This window comes from Malania oleifera, chromosome 10 (assembly GCF_029873635.1).
Source record: "Malania oleifera isolate guangnan ecotype guangnan chromosome 10, ASM2987363v1, whole genome shotgun sequence".
Classification (NCBI taxonomy): Eukaryota; Viridiplantae; Streptophyta; class Magnoliopsida; order Santalales; family Ximeniaceae; genus Malania; species Malania oleifera.
Window position 1 is genome coordinate 12,248,111 of NC_080426.1, and position 19,122 is coordinate 12,267,232.

Sequence of the window (19,122 nt, forward strand, 5' to 3'; positions counted from 1 at the left end):
AGAGTCTCGTTTGGGCCTAAATCCTATGTCCTTGGCGCCCGAAATTCAAATCCTGCAATTACATTTTTCCCATATTAATTAACCTATTTCCCCGAAATAATACCCATCTAACCTTCTCTAGGCTCCATATACCTCAAATTAACATTTAAACTAATATATAATACCCTCACTTAATTTTCTGAATTTTATCTGCGGATCCCAAAATTACACCTGTGGCGCTCACCCGGACCTTGAATTTCGAAAATTCTACTTCAACTCCAGGTGCTCAATATTTTAGCATTTCTAAATTAATCATAATTAATTAAAAATAAGCCCCTCAATAACTCCCGTACCCCAAAGTGGGGTTTTGCCCACGACAACCGCACGAGAATTTCGTCTCGCTAGACTTGTAGAGAATCATCCCTAGATTCTCGTGGTGGTGTCTGTTCATCAATCATGCTTATAATTTGCAAGAAATTTAAGAAAATGGGAAAATTGGCTTATCCTAGGAGATATGTCTACGCCGCTCTTACCACCGATCCGCTCCGGTAGAAATGACGGCAGCGGAGAATGAAGCTCAACGGTATCTTCTGATTCTCGATTGGGTGATAATCCGTCATGAAACTAAGGAGAGAGGGAGAGAGAACGAGAGGAGAGAGAGTGATTGTGTAGAGCAGCAAAGAAGAATAAAAGAAGAAGATAAGAAGAAGAAGGAAAAAGAAGGGCGTGGGGGGCGTGAACCTGCACAAGGCGCCTACTCCCTTAAATCAAAACAAAATGCTTCTTGAAGCTTTTGCTTCAGGAAGCTTTACTTTTATATATATATATTATAATTTATATTATATTATATTATTTATTTATTTTTATTTTTTTGGAATCCCTCCACCAATCTTTTATAGCCCTTTTTAGGGTTATTACTTTCTCCCCTCATTATAAAAATTTCGTCCTCGAAATTTGCTATTTGTCTACTTCTCATTCTTAGAGAAAACACTTCCAATTTTATTAATTACCCTCACTTATGGCGGAGGAATACCGTGGTTACAACGAGAGTTCTGGGAGATTACAACTTTTCCAAAATTCTCCTAAAGCCATTCATATTTCAAAACTAAAAACCCTATCTATCCTACGTTACACTATACAAAAAAAAAATATATATACAATATTATTCCATTCACTTGACTGGTTCAACTCTAAGCTAGACTGAATAAGTGTGGATATCTCTGGCACATCTGATCCTCTAGTTCCTAGGAAGTCTCCTCAACGGCATGATTACGCCACAAAACTTTCACTAATGGAATCTTCTTCGTGCGTAACTCCTGTTCCTTCGAGTCAAAAATCTGCATTGGCACTTCCTTCCTTATAAGTTAAAGTATCACCAAACTCCAATGCTTCATATCTGATCACATGGGAGAGGTTTAGGACGTATTTCCTCAGCATAGAAACCTGAAATACGTCGTGGATCCTAGATAGGACCGGTGGTAATGTTAAACGATAGGCAACTGGACCCACTATTTCAAGAATCTCAAATGGTCCAATATACCTGGGGCTTAGTTTACCCTTCCTCCCAAACCTCATAACTCCCTTCATCGGTGCCACTTTCAGGAACACGTGATCTCCTGCGTCAAACTCCAATTCTCACCAACGAGTATCTGCATAACTCTTCTGCCGGCTCTACGCTATTCTGATTCTGTCTCTGATGAGTTTGACTTTATCCTGAGTCTGCTGTATCAGCTTTGGCCCTAATACCTATCTCTCTGCAACCTCATCCCAGTATAACAGGGATCGGCACCTCCTGCCATATAGCGCCTTATACGGTACCATCCCCATGCTGGCCTAGTAGCTGTTGTTATGCGCAAACTCGACTAGTGGCAATTATTGCATCCAACGACCTCCAAAGTCCAGCACACATGCTCGCAGCATATCCTCCAGAATCTGTATTGTCCTCTTCGTCTGCCCATCTATCTGAGGATGAAGAGCTTTGTTGAACGACAACTGAGAACCCATGGACCCTCGCAGACTCTTCCAAAAACGAGATGTGAACCGTGGGTCTCTGTCTGAAACTATGGACACTGGAACGCCATGGAGTCTAACTGTCTCCTAGATATATATAACTCAGCTAATCTGTCCATGGAGTAGCTAACTCTGATCGGCACAAAGTGGGTAGTTTTTGTCAGTCGATCCACCACTACCCAGATAGTGTCATGTCCATGCAACGCCAACGGTAATCCTAAGACAAAATCCATTGCTATATGCTCCCACTTCCACTCAGGAATGTGGAGTGGCTGCAATGATCCCGCCAGTCTCTAATGCTCAGCCTTCACTTGTTGGCACGTCAAACACTGATCCACATACTGGGTTATCTCCCTCTTCATGTTACTCTACCAGAAGGACTCTCAAAGACCCCTGTACATTTTAGTGCTACCCAAATGTACAGTATATAGGGACCAATGCATTTCCTCCAAAATAACTTTTTTGATCTCAGAATCGGTAGGAACGCATAACCTGGTACGAAACCACAAGGCTCCATCATCTGAGATGCTGAACTCCGTTTGCTGACCATCCTGTACCTTCCCCATAAGCTCCACTAGTTCTGCATAATTCCTCTGAGCTACTTTAATTCTCTCATGTGGAGTCGGCTGCAAAACCAAGTCAGCAATAAACGCTTGGTGATCGTCCTCTACTAGCTCCACACTGAGCCTCTCTAGATCCATCTGGATCAGATGCTGAATCTCCACTGCAGATACAGATGAATCCGCTAATTTCCGGCTCAAAGCATCAACAACCACATTAGCCTTCCCTGGGTGGTAGTTGATAGTGCAGTCGTAATCCTTTATTAGCTCCAGTCATCTCCTCTACCTCGTATTCAATTCCTTTTGTGTGAAGAAATACTTTAAGCTCTTATGGTTAGTAAATATCTCACACCAACCCCCATATAGATAGTGTCTCCAAATCTTCAGTGTGTAAACAACCGCTGCCAACTCCAAATCACGGGTAGGGTAGTTCTTCTCATATTCTTTCAATTGTCGTGAGGCATAGGCAATCACTCTTCCCTGCTGCATCAATACGCATTCGAGCCCTTTATGGGACGCATCACTATAAATTACGAACCCCTCTTCTTTCGAAGGAATCATTAACACAGGCGCAGTGATGAGTTGCTGCTTCAATTCCTAGAAGCTCTGTTCACATTCGTCAGACCACTCAAACTCCACTCCCTTCCCAGTCAATCTGGTAAGTGGGCCTGACAATCTAGAGAAGCCCTCAACAAACCTGCGGTAGTACCCAGCCAATCTTAGGAAACTCCTGATCTCGTGCACATTCTTTGGTCATACCCAGTCTACTACTGTCTCAATCTTACTTGGATCAACAGAAATACCACCCCTGGATATAACGTGTCCAAGGAAGGTAACCTGTTCCAGCCAGAATTTGCACTTCTTGAGCTTCACATACAACTTCTTCTCTCGCAACACCTGAAGCACTATAATCAAATGCTCCTCATACTCCTCTGGGCTCTTTGAATACACTAGTATATCACCAATAAATACTAAGACAAACTGATCCAAATATTGGTGAAAAACCCTGTTCATCAAATCCATAAACACCGCAGGAGCATTCATAAAACTAAACGGTATAACTAGAAATTCATAATGGCCTTACAGTGTTCTAAACGCAGTCTTCGAAACATCTTCCACCCTGACTTTCATCTAATGGTACCCAGAGCATAAGTCTATCTTCGAAAAGATCTATGTCCCTTGTAACTAGTCAAACAAATCATTGATACGTGGGAGCAGGTATTTATTCTTGATAGTTACTTCATTAATTTCTCAGTAGTCGACGCACAACCTCATCTACCCATTCTTCTTCCTCACAAATAAAATCGGTGCTCCCTAGGGAGACACACTGGGCCGGATAAACCCTTTATCCAATAGTTCCTGCAACTATTCTTTCAATTCTTTCAGCTCTACCGGTGCCATTCTATATGGTGCCTTTGAAATCGGCGCTATCCCCGGAACGAGATCAATAATAAACTCTACCTCACGATTATGAGGTAGTCCCGGCAAATCCTCGGGGAATACATCAGGAAAGTCCCTCACCAATGGGATCTCCTCCACCCTCAGCTCCCCTTCTAATACTGCCTTCATATAGGCTAAATATCCCTGACAGCCTTCTGATAGCAACGAACGTGCCTGAATAGTAGATTGTACCTTGAATATTCACTAAACAGTCCTTGAGTACCTTTCTATGTATCCCTACAGCCCCAGTCGGCGTAGCAACAGAAAAACTAATATTTAACTGCTGAGGCTAAAATCCACACAACTTAACATAATCCCAGGCGATAAAAGAATGAGGCGCCTTGGAATCAAATAAGACAATAGCTTTAAATGACAGTATTGAAACAGTACCTGTCACCACATCTCCTGCCATCTCAGCATCTCCCGGTGTCAGTGCATACACTCGTGCCAGAGTAGTATTCCTCTACTGTCCACCTCGAGGTGCCTGATAGCCTCCTCTGTATGGTCAAGGAGCAGCCGCTACCGCTGGCAGTGCCTAACAGTTCCTCGCAAAATGCCCAGGCTGGTGGCACTGATAGCATACAACCTCCCTCGCTCGACACTCTCCTGCGTGCCTCCTCAAACATCTGGGACAAGGAGGGGGCATCTATCTACCCTGCACTACTCGCTCTCCTCCTCCCTGTCCTCATCCTCCCCTGCTATCATATCTCCTCCACGACCCTCGACTGGACCCTACCTGAAAATCAGAAGGCGCGGGCCTCTTCTTCTAGCTCTATGCTGCTGCGCCTCTTTGTATGCTACTCTCAATCACAGCAGCCCTATTCACTATCTCTGAGAAGGTATGAGCTCGGAAGCCTACCACCTGCTCATACAAATTCTACCTCAGGCCCTCCTCAAACTTCCTCGCCTTCCTCTCCTCATCTGGCACCATATACGGGGCAAATCGAGACAACTCAACAAATCTCGCTGCGTACTGTTGCACCATCATAGACCCCTATGTCAAATATAGAAACTCCGATGCCTTTGCCCTTCTGACCGTAGCGGGAAAGTACCACTCGAAGAAAATCTCCCTGAAGCGACTCCACGTCATCGCTACAGGGTCAGGCCTCTTTTTTTCAAGTAATTTCACTAACCTTCACTAGCGCTTTGCTTCCCTGGTCAATTTAAATGTGGCAAATAACACCTTCTGCTCGTCTGTACATGAGAGGACTGCCAGTATGTCCTCTATGTCTTGAACCAAGTTCTCTGCTACCAGTGGGTCTGCTCCTCCAGCAAAAGACGGGGGTCGCATATGCATGAACTGCTCAATCGTGCAGCTTTGCTCCCTTGAGCTCCTGGTCATCTCAGCCATCAATTGCTAAGGAATGCTACGCAACACCACGTCAGGGTCTCCACCACCCATACTGGAAGGTCCTACTCCATCGCCTCCCGCATTCATGTTACTGTTCTCCAGATCCATCCTGCAAAGGGAGCAACTAATCTCAGCATACAATCACTATCACATAACCCACACTCTGCAATAACTCATAAATTACTCTTCTATGACCATTTATCTCCACATCCTTAATCTCTATTTAAGATTTAGTCCTACCACTCAGAAACACGATTCAACGATAGTATCCATGGTTTTCCTAAAATCGTCACCCCAGGAAAAACACAAAAACAACCCCCATACTCCTGTCTCTAGGCCTCAAGATAGAATCCTAAATTCTCACCTCATCCTTTAACAATCACTAACTCACATTTCAATCTACCCATCTCCTATTTCTCTTAAAATCCACTCCTATACTCTGGTATTATATTCTGCTATTTACTAAAGTCTACAGAACCTAGCAACCTAGGCTCTGATACCAAACTGTGAAGCCCCAATTTTTGTAACGTTTTTTTTTTAAATAATAAATGAATACTCGCTCGTCCTTAATAACATTCATAAATCGGCCACGTCAACAATCCTACTATCATTCATACGACCCGACCCGCACTGGCTACCGGGTAAAAAGTTATTTTATTTATAAAACCTAACAGCGGAAGACAGTATATTCATATTATCTAGAATACAATATCCAGAGTACTAACATACATATTTACACAATACTATCTCATACCCAAAAATGATACAACCCTAGGGAATCACACCTCCCTAGTCCAAACTCACCCTGTATATCAGGGTTCTAGCTCCTTACTATCACGGAGCTCTATCACCCGGTCGGTCTCTATTTCCTAAAAAATTTAGATAAATTGGGTGAGACACATCTCAGTAAGAAAGAATAAATTATTTACAGTGTGTGGCCATATGAGTTTAGTTATAACATGCTTTACTTTTCAAAATTACATTTCATCTGAGAAAAATACATTGATATTCACATTCTCATAATTATATAGATATACAACACAAGTTTTTATAAGCTTTAAAACCATTTCTCTCAAATTCAATGATTTCCAACACATAATTATCCGCAAAGTTCTTGATAATGGGGAAGATTACACGCCTATACAGGTAGCTTCCCTCTGCCTTAACACGTTATGCAGTTAGGTATGACCACATCTGATACCTATCAGGGCACTTACCTTACTCAGTAAGCCTTCAGACGGAGAGTTTCACTTCGCCTCAATTATTTATATTATTAACTTATACAGTTCCATTTCTCAATTTTATCACTCTCTGTTTCTCAATTTCCATTATTTCTTTCATTTCTCATTTTAGCCAATTTTATCATTCTTTCACTTTCCGTTTCCATTTTATTTTCCGGCTCATGAGTATCCTTCGTATCAAATACCAACATTGCATCTGTAACTTATGGCCACCTTGAGGATCTTTCGATCCACGCCATGCTTCCCCCCATGGTCAAGGTTGTGCGGCCCAAAGGTTGGATCTAACCACGGTTGGCTGACCTGGTTAGATCAAATATCATATCACATATCGCGTCTATAGTATGATTGGCTGGCCTATAACCTTGATCCGGACTCAGGGGGCCCAACAACCCTACAAAATGGCTCAGTTGACTATCGTGCCACAAGCTCCAAGAGTCTGTGTGGTTGCACTAACATCACTGGCAACGGTACCATGCTCAATATCATAACCATCCATCAGGGTTCACTACCACATACCCACAATCATTATGTGGTATTGGCATTTCATCAGTCATATTCCAGTATATCACAATTCAATTCAATATAAATATTCTCATCATTTTCTGTGTATATTTCATCATCTCGTAATAACATATATCATATTTCACGTATTTTTCACATTTTTCCAAAATACTCATATCAATAATTTGTACAAACTCATTTCTCATGCAAATAATTTTCACTCACACATAAATACCACATTTCATTGTTTTCCACTAATCACATCAATCATTCTCATTTCAATATTTTCTTAGAAAATACCCATCATTATATTTCACATTTTTCAACACATGTCATGTGCCACACAATTTTCATCTAATATTCATAATATTTTAATTTCAGACTCCAAAGCATCACAAATTAATATTACTCAAATGTCACATAATTTATCTGATATTTATATCATAATAATTTTTAGGAAAAATACAATATGCTCATTTTCATATATTAATTCAAACGGTAATTCTAAAAATACTGTCATAATTTTATTCCACTTACTTGGCTTATTGAGAGTCTTGTTAGGACCCAAATCCTACGCTCTTGGCGCCCGAAATTCAAAATCCTATAATTTACATTTTTCCCAGATTAATTAATCTATTTTCCCAAAATAATACCCATCTAACCTTCCCTAGGCTCCATATACCTCAAATTAACATTTAAACTAATATTTAACACCCCCACTTAATTTTCTGAATTTTTCCTGTGGGTCCCAAAATTACACCCGCGCCCTGAATTCTGAAAATTTTACTTCTACTCCAGATGCTCAACATTTTAGCATTTATAAAATAATCATAATGAATTAAAAATAAGCCCCTTAATAACCCTCGTACCCCAAATTTGGGGTTTTACCCACGACGACTCCACAAGAATTCCGTCCTGCTAGATTTGTAGAGAATCATCCCTAAATTCTCGTGGTGGTGTCCGTTCGTCAATCGTGCTTATAATTTGCAAGAAATTAAAGAAAGAGGAAAAATTGACTTACCCTAGGAAATACGTCTATGCCGCTCCTACCACTGATCCGCTCCGGTAGAAATGACGACAGCAGAGAATGGAGCTCAATGGTATCTTTTGATTCTCGCTCGGTCGAGAATCCGTCATGAAACTGAGGAGAGAGGGAGAGAGAACGAGAGGAGAGAGAGTGACTGTGCGCAGAGCAGCAAAGAAGAAGATAAGAAGAAGGAAAAAGAAAGGGGTAGGGGGCGTGAACCTGTGCAAGGCACCTACTCCCTAAAATCAAAACAAAATGCTTCCTAAAGCTTTTGCTTCAGGAAGCTTTACTTTTATATATATATATATATATATATATATATATATATATATATATATTATATCATATTAATATATTATATTATATTTTTAAATAATGATAATTTATTTATTTAATTAATTATTTAATTTAATTTAGTTTTTTAAAATTTTTTATTTCTATTTTTTTTTGGAATCCCTCCACTAATCTTGTATAGCCCTTTTTGGGGTTATTACACATGGGCTTGATGTAATATTTGGTATGGATTTGCTAGCAGCTAATTTTGCCAGTATAGATTGTCATTTACAAGAAGTGATATTTAAACCTCTAGGAAGAGCAGAATTTAGGTTTGTAGGGTCACGAGTGCAATCCCCGCCTCAGTTAGTTTCATCTATTCAGGCGAGGAGACTACTACTGAGTGGTTGTCAGGGATTCATGGCCTTTGTGAAGGAAATGTAAAGGAATGAATTGAAACTCGCTAGTACCCCAATAGTAAAGGAGTTACAGATGTTTTTCCAGATGAGTTACCAAGTTTGCCACCTGATTGTGAGGTAAATTTTTCTATTGATCCGCTTCCAGGTACAGCGCCGATTTCTAATGTACCTTACCAAATGACGCTAGGAGAGTTGGCAGAATTGAAGAATCAGTTGCAAGATTTGTTTAATAAAGATTTTATACGACCTAGTGTATCTCTGTGGGGAGCTCTGGTAATAATTGTGACGAAGAAAAACGGGTCTATGTGGATATGTATAGATTATAGAGAAATCAATAAAGTGACCATTAAGAATAAGTATCCTCTACCCCCGTATAGATGATTTGTTTGACCAGCTCCAGGGTACATAGGTGTATTCTAAGATTGACCTTAGATCAGGCTAGCATCAGATGAAAGTGAAAGTAGAGGATGTGTCGAAGACAGCCTTCAGGACCAGATATGGGCATTATGAATTCCTTGTTATGTCGCTTGGTCTAACGAATGCTCTTACAGTATTTATGGATTTGATGAATAAAGTTTTTCACCAATACTTAGACCAGTTTGTTGTTGTTTTTATTGATGATTTGCTGGTCTATTCGAGTAGCTATGAGGAGCATGAGACGCACTTGAGGAAAGTTTTACAGACGCATAGGGAAAAGAAGTTGTACGCCAAGTTCAGTAAATGTGAGTTATGGCTTGAAAAGGTTGTGTTTTTGGGACATGTTATTTCAAGAGATGGTATTTCTATGGATCCTAGTAAAATTGAGGTGTTAGTGAATTGGGTTAGACCGAGGAACATCCTGGAGATTAGGAGTTTCTTGGGGCTAGCTTGTTATTACCGTCATTTTGTTGAGGGATTCTCAACATTATCAAGGCCTCTAACACGACTGACTAGGAAGAATGTCAGTTTTGAGTGGGATGATAGCTGTGAGCAGAGTTTTCAGGAACTGAAGCAAAGACTTGTCACGATACCAGTATTGATCATCCTGTTAAGGGGTGAGGGTTATATTATCTACAATGATACGTCTTTGTATATTGTGATTTATACTGTGTAATAGGGATGATCGTGCCTTGCTTTGTGTTAAACTATATATGATTGGAAAATCATGATTTTTGGATTACCAAATGGGTGTGGTTTGTTTGGATATATGAGCATGTCTGGTTGTGTTTTGTTGAAATGCAATAGGAACTGGGTTTCGAGTTGTTCTAAGTACTGAAAGAGTGTCTGGCTCTATATCTGTGGGCATATGAAATCGCTAGGCCATGTTTGGTAAAAGTGTATGACTCTATATCTGAGGGCGTGAGCCTTACCGGTTGATCATTGAAGGGTGTGGATCCACCAGTTTGCATCGGTACAATGCCATGGGAGCCTGGGGCTATGCCATGTGTCGGTGGCACCGTGTATCGCGGGTCGGCTATAGGCCGATGCTGGATATCGCGGGCCGGCTTCGGGTTGAAGGGTGTGACAACACCAAGTTGCTTGATCATGTGTGTGTGCATGTATGCACTGTACTATAATTGTTTTGTAAAAATACTGGAATTGCATTTAACCGTGTATATATTTCTATCATGATAACACTCGAATGCCACACACCAATATAACCTGTGTTTGCCTTACTGAGATGTGTCTCACTCCTACTGTATATACATTTTTACAGGTCCTTTTAGTAACTGGAACTAGCGTCTTGGTGTTGGGAGCGTAGTGGTCGGTGTACTGTGGTTAGCGCTTGTGTAAGTGCTAGGACTTTTATTTCATGGGTTACCGTTTTGGGGTATATCTGGCACCCGAATGTACGTTTTGTATGTATGAAGTCTGGACTCTGTTTTGTATAGACTCTGATATGGTATTGTATGTATATAGAAAGACCTTTTTCGCTGTATTTTTGTGATGTTGTGAATGTGCATAGGGTGCCTAGGAACCCCACGGGGTTGGATCCTCATTCTTTTTGTCGTGTCATTGGTTATTTGTATGATACAGGGACAGGTTAGTTTACTAAATCACCCCTGGGTCCCATTTTCGGGTTCAGGGCGTGACAACTTGGTATCAGAGCTAACCAGGTTGTTAGGTTTTGTAGACTTGGTTAGGTGTAGCTATGTGTTCATACCGGAGTTAAGGATGTTGGAAATGGGTAGAGTAGGTTGAGGGTTGTTTTGTTGCTAGACAGGGACTTGTCGACGGTATTCCGTGTTTTTCCTAGAATGACAATTTCAGTAAAAGCAAGGCAGACCATTGATGAATTTTGTGTCGATGTGATAGAATAGACCTAGACCTGGCAGGGAATTGTCAACACGATTAGTTGTACATATTTGTGTTAACTGTACATGATATAGGAGTCCTAACCAATTTCTATTCTGTTTCAGAATGAAGCCCAAGGATAATAACTTGGGAAGTGGCTCCGAGGAGATTGCAAGTGATAAGTCTCTTTTTGTGCCTCGGGGTTCGACGAGGTAGGTTTTACGGGAGATCGGGCGGAATGTTAGAAGACACAAACGCTCTCCTACCATTATGGGGTGTACCATCGTGAGGTTCACATGCATGCATCCTCCGAAGTTCTCTAAAGGACATGACCCAATGATAGCAGAGGATTGAGTTGAAAAGACTGAGAGGTTTCTAGAGGTTTTGCACTGTACGGATAAGCAGCGAGTCCTCTATGCTACCTTCCAGCTATTTAGGGAGGCGGGTCGATGATGGACTGTGGCGAGTCTGCCAGAGAAGCAAAGAGCCGATTCAGTGAAGATGACTTGGAGCCATTTCAAGGAAGTGTTCTTCAAGAGATACTTCTCGGCTTCTGTTCGTGATGCCAAGGCAAATGAGTTTTCTGCTCTGACTCAGGGGAGTATGACGGTGCAAGGATATGCGGCTCAGTGTATAGAGTTGTCCCGATTTGCGCCGTGTTTGATATCGAACGAGTATGAGAAGACTCGAAGGTTCGAGAAGGGCCTGAGGAAGGACATCTGTAGTTTAGTGGATATGCTTCAAATCCACGAGTTCTCAGTTTTGGTGGATAAGGACACAGTGATCGAGACCAGCATCCGAGAGGATGAGGTGGACCAGGAATCGAAGAAGAGGAGAGTACCTTCTGGTTCTCAGTCAGGATCTCGTCGGGGATTGTGGAAGAAGAGGAACAAGGGTTCATGTTACCGTCAGAACACAGAGCACCAGGGTACTCAGGCGAGTTAGACACAGGGTTGTTGTACCAAGTGCCTCAGATGGCACAAGGGCGAGTGCCAGTCATTTGGGGGTAACTACTACAACTGTAGCCAGTAGGGCCACATGGCTCGCGATTGTCGTTTACCAAAGCGAGACGTGCCTGCATCTAGTGTGAATCGGGGTAGCAATTTGATATCTCGGGGAACTATCCAGGCAAATACAGCTCCGGCCAGAATATACTCTCTTGCTCCAACAAATGCTGAGCATGCAGGAAACGTAGTGATAGGTACCTTATTATTCCTTTCAAATAAAGCTTCTATTTTGTTTGATTCGGGTGCAACCCATTCCTTTGTATCGGTGAGTTTTGTTAAGTTATATGGGGTTGCGACCCAAGTCATGAATAAGGTATTATCGGTTGCTACACCATCTGGGAGTATATCGTTATGTTGGAGGATGTTAGCAAACTGCCTAGTGTTAATTCAGGGAAGGCTGCTGTCGGCGAACTTTATGGTATACGATATGTTGGGGTTCGATGTCATTCTGGGGATGGACTGGTTTTTCTCCAGTTATGTTGTAATCGACTGTCATCGGAAGGTAGTAGTTTTCAATCCTCTTGGGGAGCAGGAGTACGAATTCGTGGGATCGTGTGCGCGTTCGACACCACAGGTTCTATATGCATTATACAGGAGAGGAGACTACTTTTGAGCGGGTGTTAAGGGTACATAGCTTGTGTGAAGGAACCATCGCGGGATAAGTTGAGACTCGAGGATATTCGGGTAGTCAGTGAATTCCCGGATGTGTTTCCAAAATATTTTCCTGGGTTGCCTTCGAATCGTGAGGTGGAATTTGCGATAGAGTTACTGCCTGGTAAGGCACCAATCTCTAAAGCTCCGTACTGGATGGCTCCAGTAGAACTTTGGGAGTTGAAGGAGTAGTTACAGGAATTACTGGACAAGGGTTTCATTTGATTGAGTGTTTCGCCCTGGGGAGCTCTAGTATTGTTTGTGAAAAAGAATGACGGATTGATGCGTATATGCATTGATTACAGCGAGATCAACAAGGTGACTGTGAAGAATCGTTATCCTTTGCCTCGTATAGATGATCTCTTTGACCAGCTATGGGGAACATGGTTCTTTTCGAAGATCGACCTATGGTCAAGGTATCATCAGGTGAGGGTTCGATCTGAAGATGTTGCAAAAACTTCTTTCCGAACCAGATATGGCCACTATGAGTTCTTTGTTATGCCTTTTGGGTTGACGAATGCTCTAACGATGTTTATGGATCTGATGAACAGGGTTTTCCATGAGTACCTGGACCAGTTTGTAGTGGTATTTATCGATGACATTTTGGAGTATACGAAGAGTTCAAAAAAGCATGAGAATCATCTACAGTTGGTACTACAGATTTTGCGAGAAAGGAAGTTGTACGTCAAGTTGAATAAGTGTGAATTCTAGTTGAATCAGGTCGCATTCCTAGGCCATGTGGTATCCAAGGGCGATATCTCAGTTGATCCTAGCAAAGTTGAAGTTGTGGTAGATTGGGTGAGGTCGAAAAGTGTATAAGAGGTTCAGAACTTTCTGGGACTAGCGGGTTACTATCGTCGGTTCGTGGAGGGTTTCTCTGAGTTGTTTGAGCCTTTGACACGATTGAACAGGAAGGGGATCAAGTTTGAGTGGACCAGTGATTGCGAGTAGTGTTTTTAGGAGTTGAAATACAGTCTGGTTACTGCTCCGGTTTTGACCATTCCTTCGGTGGATGGCGGTTTTGTGATTTATAGCAACGCGTCTCTGAAAGGTTTGGGTTGTGTGCTTATGCAGCAGGGTAAGGTAATTGCTTATGCATCTCAACAACTGAAGGAATACGAGAAGAATTACCCTACGCACGATCTGGAATTAGCTACTGTTGTATATGCACTAAAGATCTGGCAACATTACTTGTATGGTGTGCAATGCGAGATCTTTACTAACCACAAAAGCCTCAAGTATTTCTTTTCACAAAAAGAGTTGAACATAAGGTAGAGGCTGTAACAACCTGCTATTTAAATAGGGTTTTTTTTAATAAAATAAAATCAATATTACCAATCTCAGCAGATCATAATCCACCTGGACCCATGGGTACCAGGGATACATCACGGAAACCTATGTAGCAGGAAACATAAATCACACACACCTCATTATACCATACATCACAATGCCAGAGTTACTACAATCACTGTATATATATACACAACACTCAACCCAAAAATATGTCATAGGGCCATTTCCACAAAATACATCTGACCCTATCAAAATACTTACCCTTCTAGAATGGCAGATCTACCGTACTAGATCAGCGGGGCTTTACCGGCTCTCCTATCAGGGGCTCCTAAAATATTTATAAATATTTGGGGTGAGACACCTCTCAGTAAGGGAAATAAACTAATATCAGTGTGTGATAACATGAGTATTTCGTGTTATACATATACCATACAGAACATATTCAGTAACTGTTTTGTCAAATAAGGGAAAACATATATAGCATCAAAATATGGCAGAACATACTGCATTTCCGTAAACATATTTCATCTCATATAATAATAATACAAAAAAAAAAACGGGCAGGTTAGCTGGCTATTGTCATGTATTACCCTCACATGACTGAGTTGTGTGGCCCGAATGCGGGACCTGACAATGGCTGGCCGACCACTGCCAAGTCAAAAGTATAGTCTGTAAGTCTAATGAGTTTGCGTGACCTGGTTCGTACAACAGGGGCGCTCACACACTTCTTAAAAACCACATCGACCATCCAATCTCACACCACTTTGTACAGCGACGTTAACACAAATATCATGATCATGATGACCATGGACACATAGCAATGGTACCGTGTAAGTGCTAGCCTAGACCAAGCCAATCAGGTTTTGATATCATATAACATATACTGAAAATGTGATACATGGATATTTCATATCATTAATTATCAGATCAATCATATCATTTTGCATATATATGTATATCATGAAAATCATCGACCCGTATGCCGGTATTACACATTTTACCATAGCTCGGCCCGTACGCTAGCAAATCATAGCACAGCCCGTACGCTGGCAAATCACATCCATAGCTCGGCCCATATGCCATAAAATCATATCATAGCACAGCCCGTATGTTGGCAAATCACATCTATAGCATGGCCCGTACGCCGACAAAATATATCCATAGCTCAGCCCATACGCTGGCAAATCATACACATAGCACGGCCCGTACGCCGGCAAAACATATAAAAATCTCGGCTCGTACGCCAGTTTTCTATTATAAAAATCCATATCATTAACACATTTCCAGAAAACAATATTTCATAACAATTTCTACTCATGCCACACTAAACAGGTTTTTCGTATATTTAACATACCATAATTTTCAACAGTGTTTTCTCAAATATAAATCATATATATAGACATATTTACTTTCCTGAAAATGTTATATATACATACATTTTCTTAAAAGAACTAGCTTAGTTTATCCCCGTACTTGATTCTTGAAAAGCCCCTAAGAAAATCTGTCCCACACCCGCAGGGTTCCCAACTCAACACCCTGGAAATAACATTCCCCATAACTAAAATTCAGTATTTCTAAGCGTATAACACTTTCTACAACTGCCAAAAGTCTAAATATTGAGTAGAAAATCTTACCCTGGATTTGGGATGGTTTCCACTTCAGCCCCACCGACGATCCGCTCCGGCAAAATTTCAGCCGAAAATAAACTTTAGGCCTATTTAAACTGTGGCCTTCGTCGACGAGGTCAATACAAAATTTGTCGACGAACTCTCCCCTTCATCGATGAAATTCAGAAACCCCAAAATCATCCCCTTGATAATTCCTCGTCGATGAGCCCAATTATATTTTCGTCTACGAATCCTCGTCGACGAGCTCCTGTTAAACCCTCATCAACGAGTCTCCTGTATTCGTCAACGAGGAGCTGAAAAATTCCTAGGATTTATCCTTTCCAAAATGCAACGTCGTCGACAAATGCGAAGTGTTCGTCGATAAAGTTGACTGCCTCCATCTATTTCCGATTTCCATTTCCCTTTCTTTTAGTATTTAAATACCATTATTCTTCGGATCGTTACAAAGGTGGTGGCTTGAGTTGATTAAAGACTACGATTGCACCATTGATTATCACCCCGGGAAAAGCTAATGTGGTAGCTGATGCATTGATTCGGAAGTCGGAACTTGTTGTGGTATCTGCAGTTGTAGCTCAACGTCACATCAGACAGGATATGGAGAGCTCAAGTATAAAGTTGGTAACTGGGGATCATCAAGCTTTCTTTTCTAACTTTTTAATCCAGTCGACTTTGTTTAAACGTATAAAGGCCGCGCAGACCCATCGTACTTATAGACTTTGCTTTTGACTTGGTGGTGGTCGACCAACCATTATCAGGTCCCACCTTCGGGCCACACAACCCAGTCATGTGGGGGTAAGACATGACACCAGCCAGCTAACCTTCCAGGGTTATTTTTTGTATTATTATCATATGAGATGAATGATGTTTATGGAAATCCAGTATATTCTATCATGATATGATTATATATGTTTTTCTCAGATATGATATAGACAGTTTTACTGAATATGTTTATGTATGGTTATGTATAACACGGGAAAACTCATGTTGTCACACACTGGTATTAGTTTATTTTCCCTTACTGAGAGGTGTCTCACCCCAAATTATATGAACATTTCAAGAGACCCAGGTAGGAGAGCGGGTGAAGCTTCGTAGCATTATGATGTAGGACGGGAATGATTGACCTATGTCCTACAATTCAACCCTCACACAGGCACATACACTTAAACACTTTAATTTAAGAATTTAATTATCCAAACATAAACACAATAAATCATGCTTTATTTTACATGTTTAAAGATTTTCAAAAGGTGTATGACTTGTCTAGCAATTAAGTCCCAATTGGTTCTTTCACAAAGGAATCAAGTTATATGTTGAAAAGTTGTTATTTCAAATATTCAAGAATAAAAGTTTTATGTTAGCAGACTAATATTCATACAATTGATTTTAACTAGCAAGTACCAATATTGCAATCTATGGATCAAATAGGCTATTCAAAGATGTGATTTTAATCTACTAGCAAAGGTTTACAAAATATAGCAAAGGATTCAAACACAAGTCCTGAAGTTACCAAGAGATTGGTTTGGATGACTTGACATTATTCCACACATAGTTAGATCACACTGTAGGTCCTTCGTACAAGATTTGAATCACAATATGAACGTAGCAATGAAGTGTAGATGATGATCGTCATGTGGGTGTATGAAGATGCTGGCTGTGTGGTGTTGATGGGGGCCATGATAGTATTAGATGAAGGAGGTGTTGATGGGGGCCATGATAGTATTAGATGAAGGAGGGGTTGATGGAGTCGTTGGATAGTTTAGTGGTCTCTTACCACTTGATATTCGTAGAGAACGCCATAGCCTCACACTACTCACTCACAAGGAGAGGAACAAGCTTTACAAGCTCAAGCAAAGAAATGCTTTTTTAATATTCAACTTCAACTTCATATCTTTTGTTTTTACAATAAAAAGGCTATTTATAAGCATAGTCTGGGAGACAAAGTACTAAACACTCAATAACCCTCAACAACTCTCAACAACTTTCAACAACTATTAACTTAACACATTTAATACTTACTAAAAAAATAAGGAACTCCAACTCATAAGCACACAAGTCAGGCTTAGTTGTCTTGCATTATTACAATTCAAATTTGAAATTTAAACATATTCCAAAAGGAAGGCCAAAACTGTGTGGGACCCATTGTAGCCTTATGGAGCCTACATGGGTTTTGAGTTGGAATTTGCTTCAATACTTCACTTGGGTCTTCAAGCATGGTGTTCAAGCACCTAATAATCTTGAAATAACATATCCATGAAAAATATAAATTAACACAATGGCAAAGTCTTCACATAAAAAAAGTCTTCCATCAAAGAAGTAGAAGATCTTCAATTAATCCTATGTGTTCCTACAAAATAGACATAAACAATAGTGGACATCTGGAGGTCGTCCACGTGTCACCATGTCAGCAAAGGAGTGGATATCGGGAGGTCGTCCATGTGTCATCATATCAGTAAAAGGGATACATAAGGCATGTTGATCCCCATCATCTCTCCCGCGCCCAAAATAATTCTTCTCCAAAGAATTAGAGGTGATATACTGGGAATACAACTCTGAGGTGTGATGAAGGAGGTCTTCTTTAAGTATCCAGCTCCTCTCAAAAAGTGGCTTGTCTCTCCACTTGACAAAGAACTTTTGATATGATCCTACTCGTGTGAACTTTAGCTTGGAATCCAAGATTACATCAAGGTACTTGGGCATGGGTAAGGGTAGAGGCAAAGGAAATTTCGAGTTTTTAGGATCAAAAGGAGTGGGAAATGGAGTGGGGTCACCTGCAGGGTTAGAATTTGAAGGTTATATAAAATAAGATGCTACAAGAAAAAGGGTTAGATTTTCAACATTAAAAACATTGCTTATGTTACAATCAATAGGAATATTAAGCATGTAAGCATCAGAACTAGTTTTCTTGAAAATTTTGAAATGATCCATCTTGTTAGCATGTAACTTCCTCACCTTTCCTAAAGGAAACTGCTTAGGACGAATATGGACTATAACCATATCACCCTTTGAAAATGCAATGTATGTCAGCAATATATTTATAATGTTCATGATTCAAATTAACCTTATTCTTATTTCAGAGTGTAGATTGTGTATATGCTTTGCAAAAGCATTAGTCGACTCGCTCGCTCACTCTACACTTAAGTGGTAGTAGAATAAGATCTACAAACTTTCTAGGATTATATCTTGTAATAACCTGAAATGGGCTGAGTATTGCGGTCCTATCCACTGAACTACTGAATGCAAAATTGGCCACGTGAAGGCATAAATCCCAAGATATGATGTTTTCAACTACCTTACATCTCAATAGGTCCCTAAGGCTCCTATTTACTAGTTCAACTTAACAATTAGTTTGGGGGTAGTAAGCACTAGAACATTTAAGTTTGGTGCCTAACAAGGTCCTCAAGGCTTTCAAGAAGTAACCTATGAGTTGTACATCTTTATTTGAAACAATGGTTTTGAGAAACCTATGCT